Consider the following 19,195-nt stretch of genomic DNA (forward strand, 5'->3'; position numbering starts at 1 on the left):
TGTGAAATTCTGGATCACTGGGTCAAGTGTTCTGTTGCTGGGCAGGGCTCCATTGATCTTGTAGAGAAATTAGTACTCTAATATAGGTAGCCTGCTTAATATAAAGTACTTAAAGTACTTTCAAGTTTGAAATGGTCGGGTAAACTGGTATTTAATAGATAAATAAAATGAGATAATAATCTTTGTACATTAAGTGTTCTTCAAAGACCAAGAGAGGCTAATCTGAGAGGATATAAGATGAGTTGATGTGCTCAAGCACTATTGTTTTGTTTAGTCTACATAGTGATAGTGACAAATGGGAGTGTATTAGCACTGGCAAGTACAAGCAAGTAACTGGGTGTACTTTATGATTTGTTACTGAGTACTTGACTATTTTGTTGATCCCGGATCATCCTATTTCTCTTGCTTGTGGGCAGTATATATCATAGTCTATCAGTTTATTATGTTTACTGGGTTTTCTGTAAGAAAAATCAGTGGATCTTTTCACAAAAAATCTTACGACATATTTTTATCTTAAGTGAAAACTTATGATAAAAATCGTTTTCACAAAAATTCTTAAGAAAGTCGTAAGTGCAAAATCTGTCGTAACTTTACAAGAGCCCCAAGCCTCTCTTAAGTATTTTAAAAGCGATTTTATTGCAAAAATATAACTGCAAAAACCAAAATACACGTTAAATTGAACTTTTTAAAGCAACTTCCAATAATATTTTAAATTTTTTTCACAATCATTATCGAAAAATTAAATGAAATACACTACAAAATATTTACGATGTAAGTTTCACTTAAGATTTTCGTATGACCTACTTTTACGTCAGACTTGTGATTGTGACGTGAGATTTTAAACTTCCTTGCCTCACAAACGATTGCATTTGATATTTGTTGTCAATAATATTTGTTATGCTGACAAATGTTGAAAACTAAGTTTTATTTTTATTTTCACCCACTTATTTAAGGATTATACAGCATATTGAAGTCGCTGCTAGGGATGAAGTCTGTCGTAAGTAAAATCTTAAGTTCAATCTGCTACGAATGCGTTCCTGAAACGCACTTAAGATTTGTTGTAAGAGATTCTTAAGTTAAAATCTTACACAAAAAATTAAGATTTTTTATGAAAAAGGCTACAGGTTATTGAAATGATGAAAATGGCGAGCAGTAGGGCATTTAGTTGCCAAAAGGGTTCATCATTTGACTGGACAATTCCTTCTACAGTTTTCAAGATAGGAAGTTCATATTTTTACAAATTAATTGTACATATATCAGAGATATGCATAGTTCTTTGATTTTGATTTTTGATAATCTTATGAAAAAATACAAGTTGTTGAACTTAGTCATTTTAATGCAAAATATGTTCATAGGGTACATTGATTTGTTGGGATGTCACCTCCTACAGTAATATCATTACCATAAGAAAACCCGGTTTGCTGTCACATAGACAGCTTTTTCCTTGTTTTATTAATACCTCTATGGATTATTTGTATTATACTCAAGTGAAAGTTAAGGCCCTTTGGCCTGTTGTGTAGTTTAATAGTTCATTTATCATTCAGGTACTTGTATCATAGCAGCCCATAGGAAGTAATTTCCGTTTGGGGGGGGGGGGGGGGAGGGGCACATTCAAACATTTTCAGTTTGGTGGGGCTCTACAGAAATTCAAAAATTCCTTGACAAGCAAAAAAAAGTGTTATTTTTGAGGAGGCACCAAACATATAGTAGCTGTGTTTTCTATTGTATTCTATTTATCGGAAAATTTATTGGGCCTCTGTGCCATGCAATCCCCCCACCCCCTCCGGGTTCCTACAGCCATCTATAGTAAGTGTATTATGGGTCATATATTGTACTGTGAGGTATGTTATAATTATTCCACCCAATTCCACACCCTGCTAACTCACCAAGTTGACAACCATTGTCTGATTCTGTAGTATGATACAATTGTTCCAATTGTTATAATTTTTTCATTATTTGCAATACAGCCAACTACTTGACAAGTCAATAATATATTACAGAAAGCAATCAAGACTTGAGTTCAAACCATTTATCAGGTTACTATTTTATTTTCTAGCTTGACTTGAAAGTGTTTTGCCTATAGTTGTAAATTTATAGCATATTTAACAGCTATCATGATGTAGGAAGTAATTTTGTAATTTATTGTAATTCCTATGTTCTTCCTCTGTGTTTTAAATTAACAGAATATAGTGTCATTACTTTCTAGGTTGCTCCCAGCTTCAATCCTATTAACGATTTGTCGTTGAAAGCCTTACTTCGTTTAGCTGTGTTGGAATAATCAATTCATATGTTCTGTATACAATCCAAATATTTATTGTGCCATTATCTAACTAGGCATGTTATGATCAGCTATAATGCATATTGGTATACTGTTAATGCTCTGGTAATGATGTGTCAATCAATTGCAGTATTTGAGGGTATGAGAGGGAGGGTTTATTGTTCAAGCTCTGCGGTTTTATCAACATTAATTCAAGCTTACTGAGTAATGGTGTATTTCTCACGGGGGAATGTCTCTCAATCATTTTCTTCTATGTATTTAGCAAATGAAGTAAACTTTTCATTGCCGTTTTATTGATATGATGAATATGATATTCATTTTGTAAATAAAAGATATGGTTGTAGGGGGAATTCATTATTGTCTGCCTGGTGGCTGTGGAGGTGTTATTGCGGTGCTTTGGTGGTCATCAGTTAGTAGTGATAATACCTGAGAAGAATTGAGTAGAAAAATCATTCCAGTACAAAATTACTGTAAACCACAATGACAGCATACAGGAAATGTGTGAATGGAGGAACTAGAACCTGGTGAAACAGTCAAAATGTCAGAAAAAATTGAAATTAGGAAAAAGTAATGCACTGTTAGGCAACTTATTGCTTTTTGCAAAACATTCAGCTTGCATAAACACATGAGAAAAGCATGGTTGGGCTAAATACTTGCAATCCGTAAGAATAAAAAATATCAAATTTGGTTTGCCGTTTGCTTCAGTAGAAGAAAGGTCCGGGGTATTCTGTCAATGCTCTGACATCAGAGGAATTGTGTGGTTAATTTTATAAGATTCTTGAGATAGAATCCAGAGCTCTGTGGTGCAGGTCTGATATAAATTCTTCTATTAAGCCAGTAGTATCTTCATTACATTCTTTTATTAAGACAAACCAGTTGTATTTTTACATCTCGAAACTACTCAATTGCCAATGTATCAATGAATACTATAGTTACACTATTAAAATTTAGAACTAGTAATTGGAAATTACCAATCAAGACTGGCCGATGAAACAACATACCTTTAAATCAAACACTCTATACTTAATATTTGAAAATGATGCTGAAATTAAATACCACTCTGTACCATTTGATACCATTATATTAAACCATGTCCTGCTTTGAAACAAATGTAGAAAATTGTATCTATCATCAACATATATAAGACAAGAGCTTTTAAGTTTTTTTTAATTCATATAAAAAGGTATCTGTCATCTATAGCCTTAGTAAATTCATTAACGTAATTAATAAGAGAATTACCATTCCACATTAAAATGGTTAATGTAAATTGTACACTCTTGCCACATGTAATTTGTTTGATTTTGTTCTTGACGTATTTTCTCTAGACAAGTATGTTATTTCACATTATGTGAGAATAAATTGAATTGACATAAGAAAGATTTATTCCAATGATTAGGGCACCCTGAAATTATAATAGAGTATTTTATCCTTATTCCAACCCAATTAGAGTCTTTGACCTCTTTTTTTGGTTTGGTTTACATGGCCTGTAACTGAGAGTGACATTTGTAGGGCAGCCATGAAATTGAGGAGTGCCTACTATTTTAGACTGTTTTCTATGTATTGACTGAAAATCAGGGCAATTCACAGTTGTGCTTTAAACATGGTAACTCTCTGCAGAAAAACAATTTCATGACTACCAGCTTATTACATATTTTTATATCTACAAGAGGAATTTGAAACTTAATCTTCTTTGTTTCTTTTTATTAATATTAAGTAGTGGAAATCTTATCACAATATGTATTTATTTTGTAAACCTCAGGTCGATTGATTGAGGATGTGCATTTTATGTGTGAAGGCCGCCATCAAATGTTCCAATTCATTTAATAATTTAATAAAAAAGGTCTTTGGGGAGTTGGGAAATATGATGTTTATTAACTATTTATTGAATGGTTGTGTCATACATAACAGATTGACAAATATATCTGATGATATGGTCTGGTTAAAGATAATATCCAGACTTTAAACAAGGACTTTACAGATGTGTGTTGCCATTATGTTTTAAATATAGACAATCTGAGTTCCTGGAGACGGAATGTTTAAAAGACAAAAAGCAGTCCCAAATATAGCACCACGCTGAGAAATCAATGTTATAAAACACGGAACGGTAAACAAGAAAACTGACTGACTGTTTATTTTAGTTAATGGCCCATGTACTTTTAATGAATGAGTGCAATGAAAGGTGATTTTTTTTATTGTTTCTTTTTTTTAAATGCATGCACAGTATTCTTGAAAGGCATATTTTAATACATATTCTTTTTTCTTTTATAATTATGTGAAAGTATGATTTTGATATTTTCTTTTAAAATATAGAAAAATTTGAAATTAATGTATATTTTATTTTCCTTTTTTTTTTTTTTTTTTTAAAAAAAAAAAACGTGCCCCAGAATCATGAAGTTTAAAGCTTCAGTCTAAATTTGAACATTGTCTAAAAGTATAGAAAACAAACTAAATTTAAAATGGTTTTAAAACATCTTCCATTTCATGTTAATGATTTTAATTTTCAAGTGTCTATTTAAAATAAATATTTTATAAATTGCAGAAATTATGACTCAAGTCTAAGACTGCTTTATGTTCCTGGGGCCAGATGAATGAAATCATTTTTGAAAATTGTTAAACCACCCCCTGCTGCATTAAAACTGATCATCTTTCTGAAAAGTCAACTTCATGAGGTTTGAAACACCATGCATTGGCAGTTATCTCCCTTATTTCAGAATATATCCCCTCGCAACAAAGTTGAAGGGGAGATAGTAACACACTTGTGAGTGTGTGGGTGAGTGAGTGAGTGCATGTGTAACACAAGTAATAATTTACATTGGGATCAATGTGCTCTTTTTTAAGGGGATGCTCCACTTTGTGTTTCCTTGTTGATTTTGCATCTCTGGAAAAAAGATCTTTCTGCAGACCTGTATGATTTAGCATGTTTAGCAACCTTAGAGTTTAAATAAGTTTAATTTATGGCTCAGCTAGTAAAGCACATTACTTTCTTCAATATTGTCTTGCTGTTTCAATTATACAATTCTTGGATCTTCATAGAGATGTTTTCTTGTAATGTTGAACAACTTTCAGTTGCATATTTTCCATAATGTTGGAGTCCATTAGTCTTCATTTTATATTCGTGTCAACTCAGTGATCACCATAATTTTCCTGCCTTTTATGTTGATGAAACTCCAATATTTATACTGAAAACACATTCAAAATCTAGTTTGATTAAGCAGTGCCCATGCAGTAATTACCCTTTTACTTGGATATAATTAATATGAAAGAGAAAGGGAGCATGTTTTTATCAATATGACTCTACTAATGGCCTACACATTTTATGTTTTGATAATGCTAGGACTTGAAAATAAGCCAGTCTTTTAAAGTTACATAATGAGGCAAAATCATGTGTTTCTTTTAAGATATTTGTATCATAAAGCGAAAGATTTATGGAAATTATGAGTATAGCAAAGATATGACAACTAGACTGCACTGTAAAGCAAGAAAAGACTGCACAATAAAAGTGCTGGAAAACAAAGGTTGTATCTACCGTTTCGTTGTTATCCTACATGTCAAGGTCACGCCACTTTTATTTTTAGTGTAAACTTGTAAACAACATTCAATTGGAGCATGCAAAGGTGAGAAATATGTTCTATAATCTTTTTGAAAATTGTATCAAAATTCCTTGTCTACCGACATTCATTTTTTGGTACTTGAGACCATGGTTACTTCTTCAACTTTTCTGCACACATGTACAACAGGGAGGAAGAAGTAAAGCAATATTTTCGTCTTGGACCATACTAAAATTATTTTTCTCTCCATAAAAGTAGATTTTTTAGGTTCCGAAACCTGTAATTTTCTGAAACCAAATACTTTCAGGAATTGAACAAAATTTGCACAGGGTCATGCAAAAATTCTATGTTTGTCAATTTCCTGTTTGTGCGTCACGGTGTCGCTTTAAAAAGCCCCTTCTTACCAAAACTTAAAATAAGATTCAGCTTATTTCAAGGTTTCAGGGTATGTATCAGCTGATTGCAATTATCCGGTTGATTGAGGATTTTAAGTTGTAATATACTTTTAAAAAACCACATGCTTTTAAGGTTCTTATTGCCTTTTAATCTGAAGTTTTAAAGACCTTTAAGTTGATGCATTTTAATTGCATATTGTCAGTTATAAAACTAGCTATGCAGAGATCTTTGCTTTTGGTGCAGACCATTAAGAATTAATCTACTAATGCAATGGTGTATATAGGTTCCCTCTGTTTACATTAGCGACCACCAATCAACCTTGAAAAAGTATCACAACAAGTACAAATGCCTTAATCTGGTAAAATAATCCCACTCTAATCCAGTCATTACCTTGCTGTGCCAATCAGATCTTGGCCTGAGATTCCTGTTACCTTCTAAGGCCTTGTTTTTGGGGCATTATTCTGAGATTTAATTAAACACGAGGTGCTACTGTGCACTGACGGAGAAAGTCCCAGGTTGAAAAAGTGCAGTGTGCACATGATCATGAAGTCCACCTTTCCTCTGCACAACATTGACATCATAATCTTCTAAAGCTGGCAATAACCTTCTAATTTTCAAATCTTATCAAAGAATAAGACCAGAATTTGGAATTTGACTTAACCAGCAAATCAGCTGTTTCCATTTCAGTTTGGGAAAAAAAGTGTTGAAAGAAGATCCAGTGAGAAATGTTTTTTTCCCCTAAAATCTTGTGACTGATGACTTTTCAGTGAAAGAACTCGGGTTTAAGTCTTCATTTATAATTATTAAAAACTACTGAACTGCTAAGCAGTACATTATACTACAGTCAGGATAATACTTTCTGAAATGTAATCAAATACATGTGCATTTAGCTTAATAGTGCTGTAAAATTCTGAGGTTTCATTAAAATAATCTTGAACAAAGTTTAAAATTAGAATATAATTTTAGTACGTGTAGTTTATTTGACCTCAGACTAGTTGTTTATGTTCTAGTGAATTCGCTGGATATTTGTGTACAGCAGTCAATCAGATTTCTGATTACAGAGTCTGATCTATTCTAATCAGTGGTTTACACTGTTTCCTGTGAACTTAAACATTGATTTTCAAAATCTTTAAACAGAAAAAAATAGATGAATAATTGTCTCATGGGTGGTCTTCCATTAGAACAAAAAAATTGATTTCCTGACTCAAAAGCTCCCGACCTCCAGTCTTACTGAGACCATAGCTTTAAAATGATTTTAACGGCACCTCTTTATTTTATATAGTTGGACTTTTTAACTAGTAAGAATGAGATGATTTATTTAATAATGAGAAGTATGTGAATTTACTGTATCTTGGGATTTTTCTATTCAATAATAGCAATACCGGTAGGGTTAAAACGGTGTCGGTGTAATGCTTGGTCAATATTGTGTAAAGGTTACTTAGTTTCTAATCAGAAAATATTTACCCAGTATTAAAAAAACTCTGTTTTATATTTGGTAGATTTTGCATTAATATTGTTAGGGTTTACATTCCTAGAAAGATTGAATGTAATTGATCTTTTCATTATGCAGAGAGTGAGGGAGAGAGAGGGACATTGATTATGATCATTGAAAAGGTCTACACAAAAGATAAAAACATTGTCCTGTTAAAAAAAAAAAGGAATATATAATTATATAGCAGCATTATGAATCAATGATGCAAAGTCGATAGAAAACTCTGTCTTAGAAATCAATTAAATTTTTAATGAAAAAAAATCAAACAATATTAAAAACACTCTCATTTGTGGTTTTGATGTCTCCCAAATCTATTAAGATACTGACTTAAGACATCCTGTGTATATATATCAGGAGGGAAAACAGTGCAATGATAAGATTCCTTGATTGTAAAGTACTTCATCACTAGGGATAACTGAATGCTTTAACTATATGTACCAAGAATGTCTACACTAAATAATAGAAGAATTAAGTAGTGTAAAATAATTCTGTGTACAATGTATTTATCCCCCACCTTAGGGAGGGGGTCATTTGGTCTTGGCACACCTGTCTAGATGCAGTGTATAAACTCTAAGTCAGTACTGTTACAAAATTGAGTCTCTGGAGGAATAGTTGGTTTGAATGGTTTGAGACTTAAGATATTGCTGATGACCCCATGGATGTGCCAAGATCTTGATTCAAGGTCTTATCTTAAAGGTCAGTGGTGTTTGGGCAATAACTCTGGAATCCTTGATTGGAACAAATTCAAAGTATACTATTGCTGATGACCTACATTTAGTCTGAGGTCATGATGTGGCCATAGGTAAACAGTTTTACATGCAAAAGAATAAATTCCTAAAAAGAACAGGACTATCATTTGATAGCTGAATATCATGTATTAAAATACCAAAAATTTAATTCAAAAGTATATTGAAACTAATGGCTTTGATGTTAGAGGCACCAGGTGCCATTGATAAGTGACTTTAACCTGAACCTTCAGTAGTAAGAGAAATGTTAGGTGAGCACAGCGGCCCATAGACCTCTTGTGTTTGGACTGGTCATAAATGTTAAACCAAAACATTATTTCAAGGATTAATAGAAAACTTAGAGATTTTGTAATTGGGTCATATGCCAAGTATTTAATATAATTTGCTTCAGTGAAAAACTTTGATATCTGATTGTAATAAGCCAAATTGACTGAGGAAAAATTATCTTAAAAGATTTTATTTTTTCATAGTTTTATATACTTTCTAGTTGATAAACAAATTTTTCTGACTTTTTTTTCATTAGGAAAAAAAGTTTCTGACCAACACACCAGGAATCTAATTGTGGAATTGAAATTCGGCCATGTTGCTCTTTAAAAATAAAAAGGAGGAGTTAAAGAAACAAGGCAATTAAAAAGCATGTCAAATTTACTAATCATATTAAAATTGTTTACAAAAGATTACAGTACTTTCTGAGTAAGTGGGTGTTTGATTTGAAGCATTTTTTTTAAAGACCCAGGTTCCACTTAAAAGTGCAAAATGATCAACTTAGAAAATTTCCATCAGGGCATTAAGTAGAATGGACAAAATGACTCAATATTCCATTTAAATGTATGGGATTCCAACATCAGGAACTGTGATACACATCCGAGTTTTATTGATTTAACCAATGTAGACTGCAGGAGAAAGACAATTAGGGATTTTTAAAGGTTCTAGAACTTGGAATGATGTAGTCCTTTTGAATTATGTAGCTTTTTGTTCTTCAGGCTAGTATTAATTTAGATTAAGAGTTTCATATCGATACTTAGAGCATATCCTTCACATTAGATAATGTTACGTCATCTTGTTGCTTAAATTGCAGCATACCCAGAGAGTACAGTCCAAACTGTGGTCCAAATTTATAGTACAGAATAAAGAATTAGACAACTATTTAGCCTTATAATTTACAACCACATCATTAATTATCTTTGATGTTATTTGATAAAAAAAAAAGAAGGATAGTTTTTCAGATAGTTAGTTGTTGTCATTTTCTTTTTAAATAGATTTACACTCCTGTAATTTGTTTGTCAGCCCATAAGAAAAAGGCAAAGATAATGAACAGTGATCAATCTTTTTAAAAAAGTAAAAAACACTACAGATAATACAGATCTGTGAACAGAGCATAAAACACCGAACCCCAGAAATTCCAGAGGTGAGATCTGTGCCCGGGGCCATGAAACTTAGACGAGCTCACTTTTGATCTCGGTCTCACTTTTCCACTATTAATTCCTTGGTAAAAGTGAGACTGAGATCAAAAGTGAGCTCGTCTAAGTTTTATGGCCCCGGAGCCAGGTGCCTAGGAGGAGTAAGCATCTCCTGTCCACCGGGGACTGCTCTGTAGTGCAGCTGAAATCTGGGATAGGTGGTTGATTAGCTAGGAATACTTATTTTACATTGTTCATTCTTTTTGCGTGAATTTTTGTTTCACAATGATAGCGTCAGTCGAGAGGATAGTCTTCTGTCATGAACAGAAAGGTTCTGTCTTCTCCTCAGTCAATAGGATCATCTCCTGGTGAACTTTCTAGGTGAATTTAAAAATAGCCCCGTCTGTTTGATTTTATAATCTGATGACAGCAGCTTCTCCAGATATTGTAGTGGTTGATTGATTTCAAGACCTCTTCATTTCAACATTATACCTACCTTGCAATTGTCTATCAGTTGTCACCAAAGACCATAAAATTTTAAAACCTGAAGTACTGAAATCCACTCTAAATCTTTTGATAATTTTGTTTGTTGGGCTTTTTAAAGAGAATTTTATAGAACTGTTTCATGTTTAAATTTTATACCTCATTGATCAGACATCTGCTTGGTTTTGAGTACTGGTATGTCTATGTATACCTCAGAGATCAGACATCTCCTTGGTTTTGAGTGCTTACATGGTCTTTCTGCATATACCTCTGTGTGGTTATGAGTGCTGTCTGTAAAAATTTAAGGATCTGGCAGTTCATAAATTTAACTTTATGCAGAGCTTTTTTGACGGAACCAAATTATTGAAGTGTACATTTTGCAGTTTTTTGATAAAGTTAATATATTTTTAGCTCACCTGAGCCCAAAGTTCAAGTGACTGTTTTTGATCAGAATTTGTCTGTTTTTGTCATTGTTGTTGTTGTAAACTTTTTACATTTTCATCTTCTTCTCCAAAACCGCTGGGCCAGTTTCAATCAAACTTGTCACAGAGCATCCTTGGGAGAAAGGGATTCAAGATTTTTCAAATGAAGGGCCACACTCTCTTTCAAGGGGAGATAATTATTAAGAATAAGTAAAAATTTAATGGCATCTTTCTGAGTCTTTTTCTGGAGAACCACTGGGCCAGAAAAGATGAAACTTATGTAAAAGCTTCATTACATAATGTAGATTCAAGTTTGTTCAAATCGTAACCCCTGGAGGGGTAGGGTCACAGGTAACACAATGGGTGATCAAAGTTAATTTACATTGGAATGCATACTAGGAAAAAAGTTTTTACAATCGACTACTGTAGATTCCTTATTTTACGCGAGTACTTAATATCGTGAAATGGCCCAATGACGTCAAATTGCGAGGACAATAATTCGCAAATGGGTGATTTATCTAGAGATTTGACATACATTAAAGTACCATAAAAATAAAAGCGAGTAATTTAATTTCATAATAGGTGCTTCTCGGGTAATTACGCGATAATTTATTCCTCGCGTATATTTAGGAATCTACAGTACTCAAGATCAAAAAAGCCTTTATATGGAAGCAATCTCAGGTAGTGTAGATTTAAGTTTATTCAAATCATGATCCCTGTAGTAGGGTTGGATCACAATTATCTTCGCTAGCCAAAGGTTTCTGATCTGCTACTCTCCTCACAAACCCTTGGCCTATTGTGCTAGCAAAATTCGCAATTGTTTACAACTTGTGATTCGAACCTTACCTCATATGCACAACTTGCTTCATAATTGACAGAATTAAAGTGCATTTTTAAAAATTTAAATATTGAAAGAAAATTAACAACAGGTATGGAGCAATATTAAATTTGTTATTTAGGGTGCAAATCTTCATCTGCAATATACAGGTAACTCTCGATACCTCGAAGTCCGCGGGACCGAGGAAAAACTTCGAGAGATCAAGAGTTCGAGTTTTCAAGAGTCCGGAATTTTCCGGGTTTGTAGACTGGTTTTAAAATTAGTCTTACCGGATGTAATGATTTTCATGCAGTCTCAACCTTTTACATGTGGCTTTTATAAAACAACTATATTTTTTCGTAATTTAGATGAATATTTCATTAAACTGAGTAAAGCAAAAATGTATATCGTCATTTCATGTATATTTATTTATTCTTTGTAATACAGACATCATACTACGCATTTGTTACATGAAAACGACATTTTACAGCGTCGTACACGTATAAAGCATGGACTATTCCAAACATGATCACTGAACGCAGTATTTTAAGTATTTGTCCAATAATAGTCGCCATATTGACATTGCAGCTGTTTCTGCTTTTTCATATTTCGTTTAACTTTGACACTGACTTGAAATAAAAATTAAATTAGTGTTTCGTCTTTTAATCAATTACTACTTTTCACTGACACTGCGTCTCTCAATTATCGTAAGACAGTCGATGATAATTATTTTAATAGCATATAGGCAAATTATGATTCATTATAAATCAATTATCACCTTGCAGCATAAGTGTCACCTGAATAAACATCCCGCTCCTCGAGACCCGCGTCTTCTGCCTTGGGCCATTTAAATGTCCAGGTATAGGTGCTAATTATATAACCTTGTATACACATAGCCACTTCGAGGTATCGAGGGTAAATTCTAATAGAATATGCATAGCGGGACTGCATTTTGACTTCGAGGGATCAAGGGTTTCGAGAGATCAAGAGTTCGAGAAATCAAGAGTAAATTTGCTTAGTTATATAGGGGGAAAAATCGGGACCGGAGACTCACTTCGAGCGATCAAGAACTTCGAGAGATCGAAGTTCGAGCCATCAAGAGTTACCTGTACATTATTATGATATAGATTCCATATTACATTATATGTCAACTTAAAGTTGGATGACACCATAGTTATTGAATGAATGTTATCTTATGGATCATAGTTAACCTTTGTTTTTCATTCCCAAGACTGTAAAGTCAAGAGACATGCCAGACGGAGATATCCTCATTTACAAAAGCAATCGCTGATTAGTCAAACAATATCCATTAAGTTCAATCACAACGAGAAAGAAATCCCACTTTTGATAGCACAATAGGTCAAGGAATTGTGAGGAATGTAGCGGATCAGAAGCCCTTGGCTAGCAAAAATAGGCCACAATAGGAGATCACAGAATATATAGGGGGAAAGAACAGCAGGGCCACAGTTTATCAGGTGATTGTTGTGGTCCATGGGCCTCTTGTATTTTCATGCTCTGAGATTTTAGGATTGGGATGTTGCTTCAACTGTTTGCCATATCGCATTAATGGAATTTGACCCATAAAGGTCAAGGCTGTAATGTGAGGTCAAGAAATTCTTAAGTTAGAGGTCAACTTGCAAATTGCTTGTACATAAATTTTTAAGGACTTAAGTGACAGTCTTATATGAGAAATGATTTAAGGAGGATAAACAAGAAGATTTTATGCAGACATTAAAATAGGTCATTAGATAAGACCACTGCAAAGGAGGCATGGACAAAACATATCATTGGGCTGTATAAGGAAATCAGGTTTTATCCGTTTGATAACTGTTAAATATCTCAAGAAGGTCAGTGTATGCATGAACCTTCAGCTATAAAGTTTTAAATTGCCTCTAATCGGTGGGTTTGTTATTTGAATTGTTATGATTCTACACTAGAGAGCTCCCCTAAAGGGCTTATTTCTCCATGTGGGGTAAAAAAGTTCTTCCAACCTAGCAGGTCCTTGCTAGATCCATGTTTAAATGTTGCACAAATGTTGATTTGATTTATCTGAACCATATCAAATCTTGACACCTCTTAAGGACTAGAATTTTGAATTCCATGCAGTTGAAACGTTAGTTGTGGTGATAAGGTTCAATATTATCTTAAACTTACAGGTATTCAAACTTTTAAGGGAGACATAGAAAGAATATTTGTAGCACCTACATTGTTTTCATAAATTAAGAAAACACCATTCAAAGGACTACTCCAAAAGCTACTCTTAATATGTATTCAAGTGTTGAGAGAGAGAGATGTTTTTGCATATGCATCACAGAATTACTGTGGTTGATATGCCCTTTTGATGTTGACCTTCTTTTAATTCACAATTTTGATAATAAACATCCTGACTTGTAACTGCAAGCTCTGCACACCAGTTAACATGTAACTACACCTACACAATCTCTGGCCACCAGTTAATGTGTAACTACACTGACACAATCTCTGTCCATCAGTTAACATGTAACTACACCTACACAATCTCTGTCCACCAGTTAACACGTAACTACTCCTACACAAGCTCTGCACACCAGTTAACATGTAACTACACCTACACAATCTCTGTCCACCAGTTAATGTGTAACTACACTGACACAATCTCTGTCCATCAGTTAACATGTAACTACACCTACACAATCTCTGTCCACCAGTTAACACGTAACTACACTGACACAATCTCTGTCCATCAGTTAACATGTAACTACACCTACACAATCTCTGTCCACCAGTTAACGTAACTACACCTACACAATCTCTGTCCACCAGTTAATGTGTAACTACACTGACACAATCTCTGTCCACCATTTAACATGTAACTACACTGACACAATCTCTGTCCACCAGTTAATGTGTAACTACACTGACACAATCTCTATCCACCAGTTAACATGTAACTACACCTACACAATCTCTGTCCACCAGTTAACATGTAACTACACCTACACAAGCTCCGTCCACCAGTTAACATGTAACTACACCTACACAATCTCTGTCCACCAGTTAAAGTGTAACTACACTGACACAATCTCTGTCCACCAGTTAACATGTAACTACCCCTACACAAGCTCTGTCCACCAGTTAACATGTAACTACCCCTACACAAGCTCCGTCCACCAGTTAACATGTAATTACCCCTACACAAGCTCCGTCCATCAGTTAACATGTAACTATACGTACACAAGCTCCGTCCACCAGTTAACATGTAACTACCCCTACACAAGCTCCGTCCACCAGTTAACATGTAACTACACCTACACAAGCTCTGTCCATCAGTTAACATGTAACTACACGTACACAAGCTCTGTCCACCAGTTAACATGTAACTACCCCTACACAAGCTCTGTCCACCACTTGACATGTAACTGCACCTTTGCAAGCTCAGTCAGTTGAAAACTCGTCATTTCTGATCACCTTATTTCTGCAAGCAGTTGTTTACGCCCTGAATACCCAAACATTTCTAGGCTAAAAGGATCTTGGTTTTTTTTTTTTAATTTTGTGAAAGTAAGATTTTCTTGACAAAATGGTATGTCATCTATAATGCTTGTTATTTGCTAAAATGATACTTGTTTCTTGGGCCTTGCTTTAGACATGTGCTTAAGGCACTAATTTTTCATCAAGACTTAAGTTAATACCCCTCTAAAACCAAGGACTAGTTTGTTCTGAATCTTTTGTATAGTTTTATGAGTAACCACTAGTATACAGTAAATAATGGAAGGAAGGAAAATTCTAAGAATATTGTAAATTTTGCATGAAATCTGCATTCATATTTGCATATACAATAAAGATGTTCAAATTCTATTTCCAGGTCTCAGTTACCATGGATAGATATCATCTTGGATACAGCTTTGACCTTTTACATCTCCTGGACTCAGACCGTTTGAAGTGCTCCATCTACAATGTCGTAAATCACCGTGATTGCTGATTTCTGTACAGATGTTGAGAGGTTCCTTTTATAGGTCCCTCAGCTGTTTGGAGTTAACCTTATTGTTCTACTCAGTTGACTGAGAGTTTTGATTACTTTTCCTAGTGAATTAATCATTCATCTACAATTTTTAGTCCCACTGGAAACTCTGAATTTACAAATATACCTGATCTCGATCCATTGTCTTGCTTCCTGATTGTAAAGGGCTTTATTGTATATAGCTATAACTTGTGAGCTAATTTGGAACCCATCTTTCTCCCAGGAATACTAGAAATGCAATGCACATATTCATTATAATTTTGCAATCATTTGAAACATTTATTTCTAAGCATTATATCCAATATTCTTAAATCATCATTACAAGAATAGTACATGATGTACACAAATGGGTAATATTCCTAGGCTTTTGAATGTACATATATATATGCATAGAAAGTTCGTGATGCAGATGTTTGGTGCAATGGAATTGGTCGGAATTTTTTTTATACATATTAAATTTCAAATATAAAAATGTTTGAAGATCAAACACTTCTCAGTAGTATGATTTTTCCAATTTTGTTTTCAAACAAAATCTCAGCACTGGTATCAAGATTTTTTTTTAAAAACTAACTTAGAGAAGTTTTCTAAATTTCTACAGTCTCTGAAATGTTCTACCATTGCTTTTTCAGGTCTGCTTAAGTTCATCATTTGCTCTCTGTGGTTAAATTGTGAACTGAAATAAATGTGACAACAAAATAAGTACAGGTATTTTAAACCCTGATGTACTATGTGAATACATAAGACAACATAAATGAAATTTGGAAAGCTAATAAGAATACAAGGAAGGAACTGGTATTTTACATTTTTCCTGTTCAACGATCATTCAATATGTGTTCAACGTTCAATTGTATTCACACTCGATGTTTACTCCCTGTTCATCATTTACTCTTCATTGCTCCTAGCTTCATTCCGCCTGGTTAGGGGTACTAGAACATTTCAGGGACCTGATTTGAACGCATTTTTTATAAAACATAAATGGATTAGATAGCAGGCATTGCCTATATAAGCCCTCTACAGAGGTAAAAGGTTCATTTAAATCATATAATATGTACTAAATATAGTTAACAGGTACATAACATCAGTAAGTTGTATTTTAAACTGATTGAGAATGAAACGGGGGATAAAGATTTAAATGCATGATTACCAGTTTTATGAGGGGAAAAAAAAGGGGGAAAAGTTAGTAAGTGGGATGTACCGCAGAAATAAAATACAAAGTGTCATTCATTAGATTACATGAGTTTACAGGGACTCAGCATCGTAACAGCTTATAGTGATAATAAACTGTGAACTGTCATTTATAGACAACTGTCTCATTTGTCAATGTAAATACTGCTTTAAAGAACCCTAAAAATTTTATTTTCATAAAATACTTCGTGTGAAAATACAGAGGTAAAGAGAAAATTTGGTAAGAGTGTGTTGATGCACATTGTCAGAAGGAAAAAGGAGAACGTTTATGATCCAGTGTGATTGTACACTAGGATATAATGTATTGTGGTCATGTTTTTGTTACTCAGTATAATATATACATGTACTGTGGTCAAGTTTTGTTAATTTGTTGGATGTGACAAGAATAACATTTTTTCATGGTGCCAAAGTATGATTGTTGAGAACTTTTATTTATGAAATGTAGATCAATTGTAGAATATGCAGATTGGTTTTTGATTCTTTTTTTGCCTATCCTAGAGTTATCCATGTAAAACACATGATAAATAATTGATTACATTTTATCTAATTTTATTATCTTGTGCTCTCAAAATTCTTGCAAAGAAAGCAAAATTTGGATTATTGCTTAAAGGGTCAAAGCTATGAATTTTCCTCTTTTCACATTCAATTTAATCATCAGACATTTTGATTCTGATCTAAAGACAAATTCTTTTATCAATACCAGCAACTTATCTGTTTATCTTGAATCGAGACCTTTTCCAATGGTCCACGTTTGTATAGTTTGTAAAAGACGATTTTATTTAGAGTCCAAACTCTGAATGTTTTTCAGAAATTTTGTTATTGTTTTGATTTGATATTTGTTTTATTTTGACCAAACTCAAGCTATGGCCAGAAAGCCAGGTGACAAATGACTTCAAAATATTAACTTTCTTCCAATAATCAAGGTTATGTAAATATGTATTTCAAAACTTAAATGTTGTAAAGACAGTCATTTTTGTAGGGGAGACTCAGACATGTTTTGGTGGATAAAAAGGGAACATTCTTTTTGGTTTTTTGTAATGGCTATGTTGCACATGATTTCTTCAATTGTTTGCTATGAACGCTACTAATAAAAAGGCACAGTCTTCGTTAAGGTTTTTATTTTGTTTTGGAGGTGACAGACCTGTCAAAAATTGTTGCATAATCCAGGATACCGAGTCTTTCACACCATGCAGTAACCCCCCATATATTACACAGTCCAGAGCAAGTCAATGAGATTATTGCACAGACAGGTCCAGATGAAAACAACGGTACTGTGCAGCGTTCAGCTTGTATCTTTCATTAATTATTTACTTGTATTTTTAGTTCTGAAAAACAAGGGAGATCTTTTTTCCTGAACAATTCACTTGTTAATTAAATTCATGCTCATGGTTTAAAGATCAGATTTTCAAACTGTGTGACATTTCATTAAAGTCGAACCTTTACCAAAATGAGCAAAGTAAACACTGTATAACACGTAGAATTGCACACCATGCTAATCCATTTGTTAAATAGTTTCAGTATGGAATAAGCACGCGTTGAACGTGGGTAATTTGAAGTGTTATAGTCCTTTTATCGGATAAGCTTAGAATTATGCATTGTGTGGTTTTGAATGATAGGCGGATTCAAGAAGTGTGCAAAATTTCCGATTTTGTTGCTCACACACGTTTATATTTTTCTTTCCTATAGCAAATATAATTTTAAAAACTTTTCGTTTGTACATGTATACCATTAAGAATATTTAAAACTGTTTAATGAATTATGTGAATATAAATACAGTTGACTTGATCTTTACTAAAAGCTTTTCTCTGTTGTTACATCATTGCGCCTTGACTTCCTGAAAGAAGAAAGTCCGATTCTCAATGAATTAATGATGAAAAGAAAAACGCTAGCTCATGGGGAAATACACAAATACTAGCATTTCTACTGTCGGGCATGTTATAGGAAAGATCAATAATCGATCAGGAAAAGGGCTATTGTAGAATTTACAGTCAATGTCTTGTTTAAGGATAGAGAATTACTAATGTAAGTCAAACAAAAATAAAAAGAAAACATGCCACTGTAAAAGTCGGTATTTTCATACCGGGTATATATGCTGAAAAATTCGTTATTCTTGCCCGCGGTTTAGTCTTTGTTCTTTTTTTTCTTCAAGGAAGTGCATATATCAGAAATGCATGTTTCACAGAAAGATTGACTTTCAGTATACGTGATCAAAATAAAGTATCCGTAAAAATGCACTTGGATTGTAAGTGGATAATTGTTCTGTTTTGTTTTTTTAATTAATTAACCTATATACATGCATGTAACATTTATTCATTAAGATATTTCATTGGTTGCCTGGTTTTTGTTTTCGCCCTTTCATGCTAAACTTATTAGATGTTCTGAGTTTATTATTTTAATACAAATTCTTAAATTGGACCAATAGTCCAACAAG

General features: G+C 33.5%; 1 protein-coding gene across 1 annotated transcript in view; it reads left to right on the forward strand.

Annotated features, from left to right (window-relative positions):
- Positions 1 to 17,875, forward strand: part of LOC133203687 (F-box/LRR-repeat protein 5-like) — a 39,803-nt gene extending 21,928 nt beyond the window's left edge. The window contains exon 10 of the mRNA XM_061339459.1: positions 15,424 to 17,875. The gene's annotated coding sequence lies outside the window, so the exon portion shown is untranslated. The remainder of the gene's footprint in view (positions 1 to 15,423) is intronic.
- The last annotated feature ends 1,320 nt before the right edge of the window (positions 17,876 to 19,195 follow it).

The sequence above is a fragment of the Saccostrea echinata genome, unplaced genomic scaffold (assembly GCF_033153115.1).
Source record: "Saccostrea echinata isolate AGI-Se365-2 ecotype Australia unplaced genomic scaffold, CSIRO_AGI_Sech_v1 ptg000051l, whole genome shotgun sequence".
NCBI classification, from domain to species: domain Eukaryota; kingdom Metazoa; phylum Mollusca; class Bivalvia; order Ostreida; family Ostreidae; genus Saccostrea; species Saccostrea echinata.